The following is a 19,716-nucleotide window of genomic DNA, read 5'->3' on the forward strand; positions in this document are numbered from 1 at the left end:
TCCTCCCCGTGACTTTCCCATCCTTCCTGTCTCTCAACCCCGTAACCTTAGCATTATCCGTGATTCCTCTCATTCAATCCACATATTCAGTCCATCACTAAATTCTGTCAGTTTGGCCTTCACAACATCGCTAACATCTGCCCTTTCCTCCGGATCCAAACTGCCACCACATTAATCCAATCATTTAATAATAATAATAATGACGGTATTTATTAAGTGCTTACTATATGCCAAGCAATGGCGGGGGGGCGCGGGGGGATGCAAGGTAATCAGGTTGTCCCACCCGGGGCTCACAATCTTAATCCCCGTTTTTACAAATGAGGTAACTGAGGCAGAGAAGTTAAGTGACTTGCCCGAAGTCACAGAGCTGACAAGTGACAGAGCCAGAATTCAAACTCACGACTTTTGACTCCCAAGCCCGTGCTCTTTCCACTGAGCCACGCTGATCCTCTCCCACCTTGATGTCAGCCTCCCTGCTTCCTGTCGCTCCCCATTCAAGTCCATATTTCACTTTGCTGCCTCAATCATTTTTCTACAAAAATGTTCAGTCCATGTTTCCCCACTCCTCAAAAAAACCAGTGTTTGCCCACCTACCTCAACCTCAAACAGAAACTCCTCACCATTGGCTTTAAAGCACTCAATTTCCTTGCCCCCTACCTCTCTTCACTACTCCCCTACTATAAATCAGCCTGCATACTTCACTCTTCTAATGCCAGCCTATTCACTGTACCTCGATCTCGTCCAGCTCTCAGCCACGTCCTACCTCTGACCTGGAATGCTCTCCTTCCTTGTATCCAACAGACAATTACTCTTCCCTCCTTCAGAGACTTATTGAAGGCACACCCCCTCCAAGGGGCCTTCCTTGAATAATCCCTCCTTTCCTCTTCTCCCACTGCCTTCTCCATCACCTTGATTTGCTACCTTTTTCATCCCCCTTCCCAGCCTCACAGCACTTACATGAATATCTATACTGTATTTATACTAATGCCTGTCTCCCCCTCTAGACTCGTTTGTTGTGGGCAGAGAATGTGTCTATTATATTCATTCATTCATTCAATCACATTGAGCGCTTACTGTTTACAGAGCACCATACTAAGTGCTTGGGAGAGTACAATATAACAATGAACAGACATTTTGCATTGTGTTATTTTACTCTAAGTGCTTACTACAGTGTTCTTCATGCTGTAAGGACTCAATAAACACTTGAATGCATGAACGGGGGCAGGTTGGGCCGAGCAGGGCAGGTTGGGGCGAGCAGGGCAGGTTGTGTCAGGACAGGCTGGAGCAGGCTGGGATAGACTGGGGCAGGTTGGAGAATAATGGGGGAGGTTGAGGCAGACTAGAATTGGTTGGAGCAGATGGGGGTTGGTTGAGGCAGACTAGGGAAGGTTGGGGCAGATTGGGCTTGGGGGTAGACCGAGGAGGTTGGGGCAGACCCAGACAGATTAGGGAAGACAGGGACAGGCTGGGGCAAGACCAGGGCATATTGGGGCAGACCAATGTAGGTTGGGGCAGAGCGGAGCAAGTTGGGGCAGACCACAGCAGGCTGGCATAGAATGGTGCAGGCTGGGGCAGATCAGGGTAGGTTGGTCAGACAAGTGCAGGTTGGGGAAGACAGGGACAGGCTGAGGCAGAATTGAGCAAGTTGGAGTAGGCCAGAGCAGGTTGGGGCAAATCCAGAAAGACAGGGACTGGGTGATGCAGACTGGGTGAGTGTAGGTTGGGGCAGACTGGGGTAGGTTGGAGCAGACTGGGGTAACCTGGAGCAGACTGGGGTAACCTGGAGCAGACTGTGACAGGTTGGAGCAGGCCGGAGGAGGTTGGGGCAAATTGCAGCAGATGGGGCAGAACAGGGCAGGTTGGATCAGATCAGATCAGGTTGACCATAACAGAGTTGGTAGACACTTTCCCTGCCCACAGCAAACATAGTCCAGATGGGGAGACTATCATCAATATAAATAAATAAGTTATGGGTATGTACGTAAGTGTTGTGGGGCTGAAGGTGGGATGAATAAAATGTGCAAATGAGTGCACAGTTGTATAAACCTATACCTAAGTGAATGCATGAGTGCTGGAAATGATGAGTGGGGTTTACAGTCAGTCGTACTTATTGAGCGCTTACTGTGTGCAGAGCATTGTACTAAGAGCTTGGAGAGTACAACATTACAATAAACAGACACATTCCCTGCCCACAACAAGCTTACAGTCTAGAAGGGGAGACAGACATCAATACAAATAAATTATAGATATGTACACAAGAGAGCAAGACAGGGTGATGCAGAATGGAGTTGGGGAAGAGGAAAGGAGGGCTCAGGTTGGTGCCATCTACAGTGATGGGAATGTCAGGAAGGGACAGAGTTTGAGTGGGAAGATAGGAAGTTCTGTTTCAGACATACTAAGTTTGAGGTGATGGGAGGGCATCCAAGTAGAGATGTCTTGAAGGCAGGAGGAAATATGAGGTTGCAGGAGGAGAGAACAGAGCTGGAGATGTAGATTTGGAGAACATCCACATAGAGGTGGTAGTTGAAGCCAAGTGAACGAATGAATTCTCCAAGAGAGTGGGTGTAGATGGAGAATAGAAGAGAACTCAGAACTGAACTCTGAGGGACACACCTAACAGTAAGGGGGTGGGAGGCAGAGGAAGAGCCCGCAAGAGAAAAGTGAAAAGAGCACAGGCTTGGGAGTCAGAGGTCGTGGGTTTTAATCCCTGCTCTGCCACCTGTCACCTGTGTGACCTTTGGGCAAATCACTTAGCTTCTCTGTGCCTCAGTTACCTAATCTGTAAAATGGGGATTGAGACTGTGAGCCCCACCTGGGACAACCTGATAACCCTATATCTCCCCCAGCTCTTAGAAGAGTGCGTGGTACATAGTAAGTGCTTAACAAATACCATTTATTATTATTATTGGTAAGACACTGAGAATTGAACAGCCAGAGAGGTAGGAGGAGAACCAGGAAAGGACAGTGTCAATAAATCCGAGGTTGGACAGTGTTTCCAGGAGAAGGAGGTGGTCAACAGCGTTGAAAGCAGCTGAGAGTTCAAGGAAGGGGAACAAATGAAATGGGTAGAAATCCACAATTGCACATACACACGTAATCACAGCAGTAGGTGCTTGCAGTCCTCACACTCAGAACTCAGAGCTGGCCCTGCCACAAAATCCACTTTCCTTTTTTTTTTTTTTTTAAATGGTACTTGTATTTACGTCATGGTAAATCCAAAGCAAACAAATCATATCTGGTCCCTGGTCCACACAGGACTGCTATCCAGGTGGATGAGGGACAAACTGGGGCAGGCCAGGAAAGACTAGGGCAGATCAGAGCAGGTGGGGGCAAGCGGGAGACCAGGGCTGATCGGAACAATGTGGAGCAGGGGGCAGACTAGGGTTACCTCTAATCCTAGGCCTAGCTCCACACCTAACTCTAATCCTAACCTAAAACTACTTCTAACCCATAACCCTGACCTTAAGCCTAAACTAAATTCTAAACCTAACCCTAACTCTAACCCTAACCCTAGCCCTAAATTAACCCTAGCCCTATTTCTAACCCTAAACCTAACCCTAGCCTGAGCCTTATCCCTAGCCCTAACCCTAATCAAGCCCTATTTCTAAACCCAACACTAACCCTAACACTAACCCTAACCACTGCAACAGTCCAAGTGCTAAATCTAATCTTAATCTGAGCCCTAACCCAAACCCTAATCCTAACAAGAACTCTAAACCAAACATGAACTTGAAAACTCCCCCTAACACCAGCCCTTACCCTAGCACTAATCTTAAAACTCTAACTTTAAATTTAATCCTAACCCTAACTCTAACTTTAATCTTCAAAATAGATCTAGCACTAGCCCCAACCCTAATCCTATCCCTAAACCTAACCTTAACCCTAAAACCAACCCTAACCATTGCAGAATCCCAAATGCTACATAATGTTGGTATTTGTTAAGTGCTTACTATGTGCAGAGCACTGTTCTAAGCATTGGGGTAGATACAGGGTAAGCAGGTTGTCCCACATGAGGCTCACAGTTAATCCCCATTTTACAGATGAGGTAACTGAGGCACAGAGAAGTTGTGACTTGCCTATAGTCACACAGCTGACAAGTCGCAGAGCCAGGACTCAAACCCATGACCTCCGATTCCCAAGTCTGGGCTCTTTCCACTAAGCCACGCTGCTCCTAACCCTAACCTTAACCTTTGCCCTAACCCTAACATGAACCCTAACCTGAAAATTAGCCCAAACACCAGCCCTGACTCTAGCCCTAACCCTAAATCTAACTATAATTTTAACCCTAACTCTAACCTTAATCCTAACCATAGCTCTAACCCCAACCCTAACCCTAACTCTAGGTCTACCCCTAACACCAACCCTAAATTTAGCCTAACCCTAAACCTAAGCCTTATCCTAACCCTAACTCTACACCTAATGCTAGCTCTAGCCCAAGATCTAGCCCTAATCCAAAACCAAAAAATAATCCTAACCCTATCCCTATACCTTACTGGAGCCCTAGAGCTATCCCTACCCCTAATCCATCATCCTAAACCTATCCCTAAACCAAACTCAACCCTAACCCTAGCCATAGGCCAGGTCTTAGCCCTCTCCCTAACCCTAACTGCACCCCTTTTCCTAACCCCAATCCTATCACTAATCCTAGGGCTAACTCTAAAGCAAACCCTAACCTTAACCCAAACACTAACCCTACACACAATCCTACCCTCTCTAGTGCTAACCCTAACCTTGATCCTAGCCCCAGGCCTAGTACTAACACTAACCCTAACCCTAAATCTAAACCTCACATTTACCCTAAATCCCTGGGGCTGCAGGAGCATGTTTTGGTGTCCTTGTGGGTGGTCTCTTCCAAACCCTAGAATGCTTTTCACCCTGCAACACTCCCAGGGAAACAATTTGCCCTAACACTAAACCTAGCCCTAACCCGAAACCTAGCCCTTACCCGAAACCCAGCCCCAACGTGAATCCTAGCCTTAAACCTAACCCAAATCCTAGCCCAACCCTAACCCTTGCTCTAACCCTATCCCTAAACCTAACAATAATCCTAATCCTTACACTGACTCTAACCATAACCCCAGCCCTAGACCTAGCACTACCACTAACCATAATCCTAACCTAAATCTAAAGCTAACATTTACCCTAAATCCCTGGGGCTGCAGAAACATGTCTAGGTGGGCACTTCCAGACCCGAGAATGCCATTCACCCTACAACATTCCCAGGGCAACAAATTGATCTAACCTTAAACCTAACCGTAACCCTAGCCCTAACCCTAACCCTAGTCCTAACCTTACCCTAACGCTAACGATAGGCCTTGCCCTAGGGTTAGTGCTAAAACTAAACGTAAATCTTGTCTTTGTCTTCTGCTGTCAAGTCATCTCTGATCCATAGAGATGTCTTGGACACATCTCTCCCAGAAAACCCCACCTGCATCTGCAGTCCCTGTTGATATGGAACCCATAGAGTTTTCCTGATGAAAATACAGAAGTGGTTTACCATCGCCTCCTTCCATGCAGTAAATTTGAGTCTCCACCCTCGACTGTCCCATGCTGCTGCTGCCCAGCAAGGTGAGTCATGTCTTGTAGCAGACTGCCTTCCACTCATTGGCACTGCTGAAGCTAGGAATAGAATGGGTAGGCCTCTGCTTGACTCTTAACTCTAACCCCAATTCTAATTGGGTTACGGTTAGGTTTATGGTTGGGGTTAGGATTTGGGACAGGGTTAGACTGAGGGCCTAGTCACTGGGCTAGGGATAACTCTAACACTCACCATAAATTTTACCCTAAGCCTAAATGTAACCCTAAACATAACCCCTAACCCTAACCAAAATTCTAACCCTAACTCTTAACCTAACCCCTAAATCTACCCCTAGCTCTAGCCCTAACCCTAATCCTAACCCAAACATTAACTCTAACCCTAGTCTTAGGCCTAGGTACTCTAGCCCTAATCCTAACCCTAACTCTAATCCTAAAACTAACTCGAATCGTAACCCTAACCTTAGCTCTACCCTAATCCTAACTGTAAATTTAACCCTAACCCTAGCCCAAAAACCAACCCTAAGACTAATGCTAACCCTAACCTTCACCCTAACCCTAAATCTAACCCTATCCATAACTCTTACTCTAACCCTAATCCTAGCCCAAGAAAAAGCCCTAGCCCTAATGAAATTGTAATCCTAATTCTATCCCTAGCCCTCAGCCTAGCCCTATCTCAAATCCTAACCCTTACCCCAACCATAAACCTAACCCTAACCCTAACCCTAATCCTAGGCCTAGACCTAGCATAAACTCTAACCATAACTCTAATCCTAGCTCTAACTGGAACCTGATCTATAATTTTTCCCATAAAGAGATCCATATGTCACAATAAAGCAACCTAATCACTGCTTGAAACATTTTCCCTTTTGAACTTTTAAAGTGGTAGCTCGATCCACACTGGGAAGCTTCCCAATTCCGTTAGGAATTCCTCCATGCAATACACAATACACATTTACACATAGAAACACAGGTTAAGTCAATTCTTCCTGTCAAATGAAAAGAAGTCAGTCTCCACCTTCCCAAATGCCTAGATTTTTATTCAAAATGCTCATTCCTTTCTGCTAGGTACAGATTACCTCTATATTCAAATTCACTCCAGCCTTACCTCTTTAGAGTTAACCCTTCAAGCCTTTCACTCTTTTCCTTCTTCACCCACATCCATGTACATAGTCATTCATTCATTCAATAGTATTTATTGAGCACTTACTATGTGCAGAGCACTGTACTAAGCGCTTGGAATGTACAAATCGGCAACAGATAGAGACAGTCCCTGCCCTTTGACGGGCTTACAGTCTAATCGGGGGAGACAGGCAGGCAAGAACAATGGCAATAAATAGAGTCAAGGGGAAGAACATCTCATAAAAACAATGGCAAATAAATAGAATCAGGGTGATGTACATCTCATTAAACAAAATAAATAGGGTGATGAAGATATATACAGTTGAGCGGACGAGTACAGTGCTGAGGGGGTGGGATGGGAGAGGGGGAGGAGAGGGAAAGGGGGGAGAAGAGGGTTTAGCTGCGGAGAGGTGTAGGGGGAGGGTAGAGGGAGCAGAGGGAAAAAAAGGGGGGAGCTCAGTCTGGGAAGGCCTCTTGGAGGAGCTGAGCTTTAAGTAGGGATTTGAAGAGGGGAAGAGAATTAGATTGACGGAGGTGAGGAGGGAGGGCATTCCAGGACCGCAGGAGGACGTGGCCCAGGGGTCGATGGCGGGATAGGCGAGACCGAGGGACGGTGAGGAGGTGGGCGGCAGAGGAGCGGAGCGTGCGGGCAGTAGAAAGAGAGAAGGGAGGAGAGGTAGGAAGGGGCAAGGTGATGGAGAGCCTTGAAGCCTAGAGTGAGGAGTTTTTGTTTTGAGCAGAGGTTGATAGGCAACCATTGGAGGTGTTTAAGAAGGGGAGTGACATGCCCAGAACGTTTTTGCAGGAAGATGAGCTGGGCAGCGGAGTAAAGAATAGACTTCCTATAGGCACCACCTCAAACCTCAACTCCTTGGTGTTCTCAAAACATCCTACACTGTACACACACTAACATGAGGGGGAACTTAATCCCAACATATTCAATCTTTTCAACACTTAAAACAAAACACTTCACATTTTCCCACTATTATATAATCATGAAGGTGTAGCCAAACTGAACACATTTACACTATCTTTTCAGCATTTAGAATGGAGATGTTCTCAGGTCATCATCAGGGACATAAATATGACGTAGCAGCAAAATCACCGGTCTCTCATGTGAGGCTGGTTTGGTGCCTGCAGCTTAAATTTAATAACTTGGTTAGTGCTAGTGTTGGAACATATCCCAAGTAACCAGTCAGGTTAGGCCAAGCTTTTATGTATTTTGTTGCAACAAAGGTCAATGGCTGTTTGGTAGCCAAAGACAAAGACCTGAGAATGAGTCCATCCTTATATTTCCCGCTGGTCCCCCTTCCCTGGGGACACAGCACCAGGTCCCTCCCTCCAGTCCGACCCCTCCTCGAGAACCCTGACTTGACTCTGTTCATAGATGGTTCTTCCTTCATACTTGAGGGACGCCAACACACAGGAGCAGCAGTTGTCACTTTGAATGATACCTTGTGGGCCACTTTCCTGACCCAGGGCAGTGCTCAAGTGGCAGAATTGCGTGTCTTGATTCAAGCCTGCACCCTGGCCCAGGGGAAGTCGGTCAACATTTATACTGACTCCAGGTATGCGTTCGGGGTATGCCAAGCCACAGTAGCCCTCTGGAAACAGAGGGGATTCCTCACTGCCTCTGGAGGCAGAATTGCTAATGCCAATCTCACCCAACAACTCCTGGACACGATTCACCTGCCAAGCCAGATTCTGGTCATACATTGTCCAGTCCACACCAGGGGCAAGGATCCCATCTCCCAGCGCAACACCAGAGCGGATCATGCAGCCAGGCAGGCTACCCTTTGGTTCCCCAGCGAACCCCTCACCTGTGTCGTCCAACCAGCAGAAGAGGCCTTGCTCCCTCCCTGTGACCCTCTTGAAGTACAGGAGTGGAGAGATAAGTATAAGGCAGAGGAGAGACAGGGGTTATGGGTCTCCCCCTCGGGAAAGCCTTTCCTTCCTAAAGCCCTCTACCGGACTGTATGCATCCAATTACACTCAAAAGGCTGCTGTCAGGGCCAGGGGGTGGTGGATTCCGTTTTGCAGGAATAGGTAGCCCTTGGAATTTATCCTGTAGCCATAAGAGTTACCTGTAGCAAGACCTGTCAGGCCCATAAATCTAAAGCCAGGACTGAGCTAAGGAAAGGGAGGCATCCAATGGTTTACCAGCCTTTTGAGACATTGCAAATCGACTTTATCCAGCTTCCTCGCTGCCAAAAGTATCAGTTTGCCCTAGTGATGGTAGATAAGTTGACCCACTGGGTTGAGGCATTCCCCGCCTTGCAAGCCACAGCCAAGATTGTTAGAAATGCGTTGTTCAGAGACATCACCCCCAGATACGGCTTACCTGTGACTACTGACTGACAGGAGACCTCACTTTATCGGGACCCAATTAGCAGAGTTATAAAAGTGCTTAGGATTCAGAGGCGGCTGCACACTCCTTATCATCCTGCTAACTCCGGCCAGGTAGTACAGGCAAATCGGGAAATCAAAACCACGTTGGAGAAAATATGCAGAGACGCACCTTAAATGGCCCGAGGCATTTCCTATTGTCCTGTTCACCCTTAGGAATCGGCCTCGGAGGGATCTGGGGGTCTCCCTATATGAAATGCTCTTTGGACATCCCGCCCCTATCGCTAAACAGTTTTCACCTGTTTACACCTCCCTGCTGGGAGGCGATGAACAATTAACCCATTATGTCAGAGCTCTCCAGCAGCGCCTGAAGCAACTGTATAAAGCCGGAGCCCTTCACCAGCCAGACCCAGCCGACTGCCACCTGCATTCCTACGTGTCTGGAGATTTCGTGGATCCTGAACCACCGGAGGACCACGCCTACCACGCTGAAGTGGGACAGCCCGTTCCAGATGCTCCTGATCACGCAAACTACAGTGAAGGTGGCAGAGGGGGAAGCCTGGATCCACCACTTACACCTTAAACGAGCGTTCAGGCGTGATTCACTCTGTTCTGGAGAGCCTTCAGCGGGTGATTGAGGAAAACCACGCAGCCCGCACTGAGCGTGGGTGGTGGGACCCTACTTCCTGGTTTTCCTGGCTGAATCTACAGGGTTGGGGGCAGACAGTCCTTAGATACCTAGTTATGGGCATTGCCCTTTTCGTCGCCTTTTGGGTCTTGCTGACCAGCTGCCTTGGTCTCCTGTCTCGCCTGTGCTCCCCTCACCCTTCCCACTCCCACCTTATGCCCCTACATGACGCTCATGAGATACGCTCTAGGCTTGACGCTAAGTATGGGCCTTAGGGTCCGTGCCAGACCCAGACTCAAAGGGTCGAATTGCAGTCAACCCTGATCATGTGTATAGTGCTTGGCAAATATCATTACATAGTGATTAGTTCATTTATATGCATTAATGTCACTGAATATGTATACTCATTCATTGTGTTGAGTCCCATCTAGAAAAACAGTGACTGATAAGGCCAGGATCCACCTTATCAGCACCCTCAGCAGCAACCAATCACTGACCACCAGGGTAATCCTAAAACCCCAAATTATCAGCAACCCTGGCAACAGTGAATTCCTGACTGCCACCCCGCAGCCTTGAGACCCCAAATTATCAGCAATCCTATCAACAGTGAATTCCTGGCCATAAACCCATAGCCTTGAAACCCAACACTTGCCTTTGCTGAAAACTTCTTCAGCCAAAGAGTGTCCATTGGATGACCCAAGCCGATAATGAAGGATCTTGGTGTATAAGGAGAGGCTAACGAAGACAAAAAACAAGGGCGGAGCAGCACCTGATATGCCAATCCAACACACGAACAAATGGGACTTGAGGGGAGGGGTCGGACTAGAAGGAGGGGCTTGGTGCTGCGTCCCCCAGGGAAGGGGGACCAGCGGGAAATATAAGGATGGACTCATTCTCAGTTGTTTGTCTTTGGCTACCAAATAGCCACTGCCCTTTTGTTGCAACAAAATAAATAAAAGGCTGGCCTAACCTGACTGGTTACTTGGGATATTTTCCAACACTGGTTTAACCATTACACTTTAATCCCAGGGGAGTTCCAGTTGGGTTCCCATCATACAGCTTTCATTACTTGGATTCTAGGAGGACAGGAGTCCAGGTATGCTAAATACAAAGAAAGATTACCCAGTGAGTTTGGTTATTATTTGCTCAGAGGTTTCACTAAGCCCCTTTCTTTCTGACACCTAACACTGATTGAAGTCACCTGGTTGGCTGTTTGCCTTCAAAGCTAAAGGTTTTCTTGGTTTACTTAATTTAGATTCAATAATGGACACTAAGTTTAGGAAGAATGTGCTAAGCAACTTTGTTTATTCTTTCTTAATCTTTCTGTAGTGTTCCAGGACCCATATCCCAGTAACTCTGTGTAGCCTTACCTATTCTGTATACTGTGCCTAATGGGTCCTCTGGGTTTCAAACAGAAGAGACAACTTTCAGGCATGTGACACCAATTGAAACTTATCTACTGTTGTAGTGTTGAAATCTCACATGCACCCTGGATCAAAATGAAAACTTTAAATTTCACAGAATACAGTGAAAGATGATATGCAATAATAATAATGTTGGTATTTGTTAAGCGCTTACTATGTGCAGAGCACTTTTCTAAGCACTGGGGGAGATACAGAGTCATCAGGTTGTCCTACATGAGACTCACAGTCTACATCCCCATTTTACAGATGAGGGAACTGAGGCCCAGAGAAGTAAAGTGACTTGCCCACAGTCACATAGCTGAGAAGTGGCAGAGCCAGAATTCGAACCCATGACCTCTGACTCCCAAGTCCGAGCTCCTTCCACTGAGCCATGCTGCTTCTCTGTACAATAATCAGGGAGCTGTACTGTACAACTCTTCAGGAGTTTCATTTTACCCTGAGTCTTCTAGCTTAATATGGAAATTAGTTATAATAATAATGATGAGATGATAGTATTTGTTAAGCACTTACTATGTGCCAGGCTTGTTACATGTTTTGAACAGCTGTTTGCCCCCTTGGGTTAGCTGCTTTGTTACAGACAGCAGTTCAAAAATCATATTAGTGACACAGGGATTGGTGATAATATGTACATTGATCAATGCCTTGCACAATACTTTCCCCCAGGAGTTTACATTTCCCTAGGATGTGTGTATTTAATTTGCTATGGAGTGGGATTGTGATGCAGATTTGAAGAGCTGTTTATCTTTGGTATTAACTCTCTTTGTACAGTGAACAGTTAAAAATTGTATCAGTTGTTTTGCCTTTCAAGCTAATGGTTTTTTCACTTTACCCAATGTAGGTACAATAACAGCACCCCTAAATGGAAGACTAGTGTGTAAATCAGAATTGTCCATTCACTGTTTTTTCTTAGTATTTTTTAAAAAAATGGTATTTGTTAAGTGCTTACTATGTGCCAGGCACGTACTAAGCACCGGGGGTAGATATAAATGAATCTAGTGCTTGGGATATAAACAGAAGAGATTACTTTCAAGCAGGTGACACCGATTGAGACATATCTCCTGCTTTAGTGTTGAGATACTACATGCATTCTGGATCTAAGCAGCGTGGCTTAGTGGAAATAGCCCGGGCTTGGGAGTCAGAGGTCGTGGGTTCTAATCCCTGCTCTGCCACTTGTCAACTGTTTGACTTTGGGCAAGTCACTTAACTTCTCTATGCCTGTTACCTCAACTGTAAAATGGGGATTAAGACTGTGAGCCCCACGTGAGGCAACCTGATTACCGTGTATCTCCCCCAGCCCTTAGAACAGTGCTAAGCACATAGTAAGTGCTTAACAAATACCCATCATTATTATCATCAAAGTGAAAATTTTAAATTTCATGGAATACTGTAACATAGTGACAGATGATATGTACACTGATCAGGGATTTCACTGTACAATTCCTCAGGAGTTTAGTTTGACCACGGACCATCAGTCTTCTACCTTTAAGGGCAAGGATGGGGGAAGATTTGAATCTCTTAACCTTCTAAATTTACTGACTTTGTACTGAGAACAGTTTAAATCTGTAAATTGTTTCCCTTTCAAACTGAAGTTTTACTCCTTTCATTTGATGTAAATACAATAACCTCACGCCAAGGTATAAGAATAGCCTGGGGAGTCTGTTGCCGACTTGTTCATTCCAAGCGCTTAGTACAGTGCTCTGCACATAGTAAGCACTCAATAAATACTATTGAATGAATGAATGAGTGGCAATTTGTTGCTCAACCTTTCCATTTTATTCCAAGAGGATTATCCCAGTCAGTTTGCTTAGCCTTATTGTTGTTTTGTTCCCTCCCAAGATCTTAGCACAGTGCTCTGCAAACAGTAAACACACAAATATGACTGACTGGCTGACTGACTTCTTGGCATATGGCACTTATTGTGTGGCCCAGTGCTTGAGTCCAAACACCAGAGGTCGCTTTCTGGCATGTCACAGCCATTGAAACTTCTGATTCAGAGCTGAGATCACACCAGCACTCTAGGCGAATGTGCACATTTTAAGATTACAGAAACACAGAAACCCATAGACAGTAAAGCACATTGTACATCACCCCGTAGTTTAGTTTTTCCCTTGGGACATTGGATTTCTAGCTTCCTAAGGGGCCGAGTTGTGAGGAAGATTTGAAGAACCGATTATCTTCTATAATAACCGCCTTTATACAGAGAAGACTTCACAGCTGTAACAGCTATTTCCTTTCCAAACCAGAGGTTAATTCGTTTTACTCGACGTAAATGCGGTAACCACACACTTGGGTGTAAGAATATCATATGGAGCAGCTCGGTTCTTTTTCTCTAAACCCCTTTATTTTGTTCCAAGAGGATTATCCTTGCCACTTTGTGTAGCATTATCTAGTCTGTACACTGTTGCTTCTTGTGCACGTTACTGCTTGAGCCCACTACAGTGCTCATTTTCTGGCAAGTCACAAAGAGTTGAAACTTATCTCCTGTTTGAGAAGTGAGATGACAAAGGCACTCTGGATGAAGGTGCAATCAATCAATCACATTTATTGCACACTTACTGTTTGCAGGGCACTCTACTAAGTGCTTGGGAGAGTACAACGCAACAGTATAACAGACACATTCCCTGCCCACAACGTGCTTAGAGTCTAGAGGGGAAGATAGACATTAATATGCAAATTTGAAAATTAAATTGCACTGTACATCTCCCCAGGATTTTAGTTGTCTGCTGGAACAGTAGCAGTGCTTGGGGTCCAAACAGAAGACACCACTTTCAGCCAAATGAAACCTATTGAAACATATCTACTTATCTAGTGTTGAGATCCCACATGCACTCTGAATGAAGGTTCACATTTAAAGGTCCGTATAATACTGAAACACAGTGGCAGATGGCTTGGGAATTAGAGGACGTGGATTCTAATCTCAGTTCTGCCATTTGTCTGCCATGTGACCTTGGGCAAACCACTTAACTTCTCAGTGCCTCAGTGCCTCAGTTCCCTTCATCTGAAAAATGGGGATTAAGACTATGAGCCCCATGCAGGACAACCTGATTAGCTTGTATCTACCCCAGTGCTTAGAAAAGTGCTTGGCACATAGTAAGTGCTTAACAAATACCATTATTTATTTATTTATTTATTTTTGTTTGATAAATGAATTGCACTGTACATTCCCCTAGGAATTTAGTTTTCCCCTGGGACAATAAGGAATGGGCTTGGGATGCAGATTTGAAGAGCTCTTCATCTTTTACATTAAATGCCTTCGTACTGAAAAAGTTCAAAGCCTAAACAGTTGTTTCCCTTCCGATGTATAGGTTTTAATAATAATAATAATAATATTTGTTAACTGCTATGTGTCAAGCACTGTTCTAAGCACTGAGGTAAATACAAGGTAATCAGGTTGTACCACATGGGGGTCACAGTCTTAATCCCCATTTTCCAGATGAGGTAACTGAGGCCCAGAGAAGTGAAGTGATTTGCCCAAAGTCACACAGCAGACAAGTGGTGAAGATGGGATTAGAACCCATCTCCTCTGACTCCCAAGCCCAGGCTTTTGCCTCTAGGCCACGCTGCTTCTCCGACACATTTTACTCACTCTCATTTTACTCAGTGTAGATACAACAGCAAACCTAGGTGTAAGAATAGTGTTTACACAGTTTAAGCTCTTTATCTTTAAACCTATTTCGTTCCAAGAGGATTATCCTATTAACTTTATGTAGCCTTATATATTCTGTATTCTGTGCTTACTGTGCAGCCTAGTGCTTGAGTCCAAGCACAAGAGACTGCTTTTTAGCAATCACACCGATTGAAACATCTCCTGATTCAGAGGTGAGATCCCACATGTACTGCGGATGAAGGTGCAGACTTTAAGTTCCATGGAATACATAAACGCAGCGGCAGGTGATATTGACCCGGATCAATAAATTGCACTGTACAGCTCCCTAGGAGTTTAGGTTTCTCCTGGGACATTAGCTTGCTAAGGAATTTGGTTGTGATGCCGCTTTGAAGCGCTAATCACTTTTTAACTGCCTTCGTACAGAGAACAGTTCAAAGCCAGAGCAGTTGTTTCACTTCCATCCTAACGGTTTTCTTGTTTTATTCAATGTAGATAAAATAACAGTAAGTCCAGATGTGTTATTGCTAAAATCCATCCTTCTCCATCCTGTTATCATGCTGATCCAAGCACTTATCCTATCCCTCCTTGACTACTGGATCTGCCTCCTCGCTGACCACCCGGCCTCCTATCTCTCCCCACTCCTCAAGAACCTTCTAAGGCTGGCCATCTACCTCCACATCAAATAGAAATTCCTTACCATTGGCTTTAAAGCACTCAATCAGCTTGCCCCATCCTTGGTCACCTCACTAACCTCCTACTACAGCCTTCAAATACTTGATATTTGCCCCACCCCAACCCTGCAGCACTTAAGTACATATCGCTAAATTCTATATTATAAATTACTTATTTTTTCATATTAATGTCTGTCGTCCCGTCTAGACCGTAAGCTCGTTAAGGGCAGGGAACGCGTCGGCCAATTCTGTTCTACTGTACTCTCCCAAGCATTTAGCACAGTGCTCTGCACAAAGTAAGCACTCAATAAATACAACTGATTGATTGATTGATTGAAGTAAGAACATTATTTTGAGTAGCTCGGTCTCTAGACCTCTCCATTTCATTCCAAGAGGCTTACCCTACTTCTCTGTGGAGCCTGATTTATTCTCAACTGGGTATTTAACATGTCATCTAGTGCTTGAGTCCAACATCAGAGACCACTTTCTGGCAAGTCACACTGACAGAAACTTAGCTCCTGAATCAGAGATGAGATCCCACTTGCAGTCAGGGTGAAGTTTTCAATTTTAAGGTTCATATAATACAGAAACACAGTGACAGATGATACGTAACTGACCAAGGAATTGCACTGCACATCTCTTCAGGAGCTTAGTTTTTGCCTGAGCCATTAGTCTTCCTGCTTGTTAAGGAATTTCATTGTGATGAAGTTTTGAAGAGCTCTTCACCTTTTATATTAACTGCCTTTGTACAGAGAGAAGTTCAAATTTGGTAGAGTTGTTTCACTTCCAAGCTGAAAGTTCTCTCATTTTACTCAGAATAATGTGTTAAGAAGGTTTCCAAACCTTCTCATTTCATTCCAAAAAGCTTATCCCAATAACTCCTCCAAGAGGCCTTCCCAGACTGAGCTCCTCTTCCCCCTCTACTCCCTCTGCCATCCCCCCTTTACCTCTCCGCAGCTAAAGCCTCATTTTCCCCTTTTCCCTCTGCTCCTCCACCTCTCCCTTCCCATCCCCACAGCACTGTACTCGTCCGCTCAACTGTATATATTTTCGTTACCCTATTTATTTTGTTAATGCATTGTACATCGCCTTGATTCTATTTAGTTGCCATTGTTTTTACGAGATGTTCTTCCCCTTGACGCTGTTTAGTGCCATTGTTCTTGTCTGTCCGTCTCCCCCGATTAGACTGTAAGCCCGTCAAACGGCAGGGACTGTCTCTATCTGTTGCCGACTTGTTCATCCCAAGCGCTTAGTACAGTGCTCTGCACATAGTAAGCGCTCAATAAATACTATTGAATGAATGAATGAATGAACTTTGTGTACCTTTGTTCTGCATCATCCATACACTTGGATTTGTGAACTTTGGGCATTTGATATTTGCCCCACTTTTGTCCATATCATTAAAACATGTATTATAAATGACTTATTTTATTTTTCTTATTGCCCGTCTTCCTCTCTGGTCTGTTACATTGTTACTTCTGCTGTACTCTCCCAAGCATTTAGAACAGTACTCTGCACATATTAAGCACTCAATAAATACCACTGATTGATAGCCTGAAATTATGGGCAGGGAACATGTCTGCTAATTCTGTTCTATTGTACCTAGTAAGCGCTCAATAAATACTATTGATTGCTCAATGTAGATACAATAACAACTCTGCAGGCCAGCCCCCACCCACTGAGCAGAATTGTCCATTTTTTCTAAACCTCTCGGTTTCTTTCCAGAAGTCTTATTCCAGTAAATTCGTGTAAACTTACTTATTCTGTGTGTTTGATTCCAAAAACCAGAGACCTCTTTCTGTCAAGTCACCCCAGTTGATGCTTATCTCCTGACTCAGAGGTGAGATCCCACAAGCACTCGGGATGAAGGTTCAAATTTTAAATTTCATCTAAATAATACACTGATAGAGGATAGGTACCCTGATCAATGAATAGCATCGTACATCACCTCAAGAGTTCACTTTTGCGTTGGCCGATAGCCTTCTAGCTTGCTAAGGAGGTGAGTTGTGATGCACATTTGAAGAGCTGTTCACCTTTCATATTAGCCACTTTCTTTACTCAGAATAGTTCAAAGCTGAAATAGCCCTTTCACTTCCAAGCTAGAGGTTTTCTCGTTTACTCAACGCAGATATAATAACAGCATAGCACGGTAATAATAGAGAAGAGAAGCAGCGTGGTGTAGTAGATAGAGCATGGGCCTGGGAGTCAGAACATCATGGGTTCTAATCCCAGCTCTGCCACTTGCCTGCTGTGAGACCTTAAGCAAGTCCTTAACTTCTCTGTGCCTCAGTTACCTCATCTGTAAAATGGGGATTAAGACTGTGAGCCCCACAAGGGACACCCTGATTACCTTGTATCTACCCCAACATTTAGAGCAGTGCTTGGCACATAGTACGTGCTTAATAAATACCATTATTATTATTATAATTGTGGTACTTGTTAAGTGCTTACTTTGTGTCAGATGCTGTATTAAGCGATGGGGTGGATACAAGTAAATCATGTTGGACACAGTCCCTGTCCCACATGGAATTCATAGTCTTAATACCCATTTTATAGATGAGGTAACTAAAACACAGACAGGTTAAGTGCCTTGCCCAAGGTCACACAGCAGAGAAGTGGCAGTATCAGGATTAGAACCCAGTTCCTTCTGATTCCCAGGCTTTTGCCATACCTACCAGGCCATGCTGCTTCTCTTCTCTCTGTGAGCCCCGTGGGACAACCTGATTCCCCTGTGTTTACCCCAGCTCTTAGAACAGTGCTCTGCACATAGTAAGCGCTTAACAAATACCAACATTATTATTATTATTATTATTTAGGTGTAAGATCAATGTGTTGAGCAGAGTTGTCCATTCTTTCTAAATCTCTGCATTTCATTCCAAGAGGCTTATCTCAGTAACTCTGTATAGCCTTAAATATTCTGTATACTGTGCTTAATGAGCCCGTTGTTGGGCAGGGATTGTCTCTGTCTGTTGCCAAATGTACATTCCAAGCACTTAGTACCGTGCTCTGCACACAGTAAGCGCTCAATAAATACAATTGAATGAATGAATGTGCAGCCTACTGCTTTATGCCAAAAACCAGAGACCTTTTTTCTGGCAAGTCACTCTGATTGAAACTCATCCCCTGATTCAGAGGTGACAGCCTCACAAGCACCCTTGACGAAGGTTCAAATTTTAAGTTTCATATCATACTGAAACATAGTGACAGTTGATACGTACACTGATTAACGAATAGCACTGTACATCTCCTCTGGCATTTAGTTTCGCCCTGGGCCATTATTCTTCTACCTTGCTATGGGGGTGAGTTGTGAGGAAGATTTGAAGAGCTGTTCTCCTTCTATATTAACTGTCTTCGTATATAGAACGGTTCAAAATCATAACAGTTGTTTCGCTTTGAAGCTAAAGGTTTTCTCATTTTATTCTGGCGACAGAGACCCCAAGAATGGTGAAGCAGCATGGCTCTGTGGAGAAAGAACATAGGCCTGGGAGTCAGGAGGCCTGGGCTCTAATACTGACACTGCCACTTGCCTGCTGTATGATGTGGAGCAAATCACTTCTGCACCTCAGTTTCCTCATCTGCAAAATGGGGATTCAAGACCTATTCCCCCTTCTCCTTAGACTGTGAGCTCCAGGTGGAATGGAGACTGTCTCTGACCTGATTACCCTGTTTCTACCCCAGTGCTCAACATAGTGCTTGGCAACTAGTAAGCGCTTCACCAAAAACATACAAATACAGGACTTCACCCCCAGCTTGATCCCACTCGCCCTCCCTCCACTTCTCCCTCCCCTCCCCAATTTTGAGCTGTCCTTGTGGAGGGGCAGGGGAGGGTGGCGTCACCTTGAATCTGACAGGCTCAGTGGGTTTAGCACCAGCAGGGTTCATAGCAGAGATGTTTCTGTGACCTGAGGGGTTTTTTTGTTTCCCTTTGACGAGAAATCCAGCCCTCATTCCCCTCCCCAAACATCATCTTCCCCGGCAGCCGAAAACACAGCTTCCTATTGATCTGCAGCTGAGCTAAAAATAACCACCGGCTCTTTAGCCAGAGCCCGGAAAAATATCCCATTGCTAGGAGACTGCTGTTACCGGGAGACCGGCATTGCTAGGCGACGCAGGTTGCCCTGACAACGGCTGGAGCCTGAGTCATCTTCGGTACAACCTGCTTCTGAGGAGGGGCTTCCCCAGGCCTGTTCCCAACCCAACCCCAGCCTCAAACTGGGCCCAAGAGCACGGCGGGCCGGGGTGAGGGAGAGGGTGGCCCGAAGAGGGAAAGGAGCCTGCCTTGTTAGGTGCAAATCAGGCCAGAGATTATGGTGGGAGCTGTGAAAGGAACAAACACCTGGAAGAGCAGAAAGAGAGTAGTGAAAAAGCACTGGGGCCTGGAGG

The 19,716-nt window shown here is 45.3% G+C and overlaps 1 long non-coding RNA gene across 1 annotated transcript; it reads right to left on the reverse strand.

The window, feature by feature from the left end:
• Positions 1 to 18,718: 18,718 nt before the first annotated feature.
• On the reverse strand, positions 18,719 to 19,401 carry LOC114806018. The gene is made up of 2 exons (XR_003754143.2): positions 19,171 to 19,401; positions 18,719 to 18,793 (listed from the first exon to the last, which is right to left on the reverse strand). It is a non-coding gene; the product is annotated as an uncharacterized LOC114806018 (long non-coding RNA).
• Between the last annotated feature and the right edge of the window lie 315 nt (positions 19,402 to 19,716).

The sequence above is a fragment of the Ornithorhynchus anatinus genome, chromosome 21 (assembly GCF_004115215.2).
Source record: "Ornithorhynchus anatinus isolate Pmale09 chromosome 21, mOrnAna1.pri.v4, whole genome shotgun sequence".
Lineage (NCBI taxonomy): Eukaryota > Metazoa > Chordata > Mammalia > Monotremata > Ornithorhynchidae > Ornithorhynchus > Ornithorhynchus anatinus.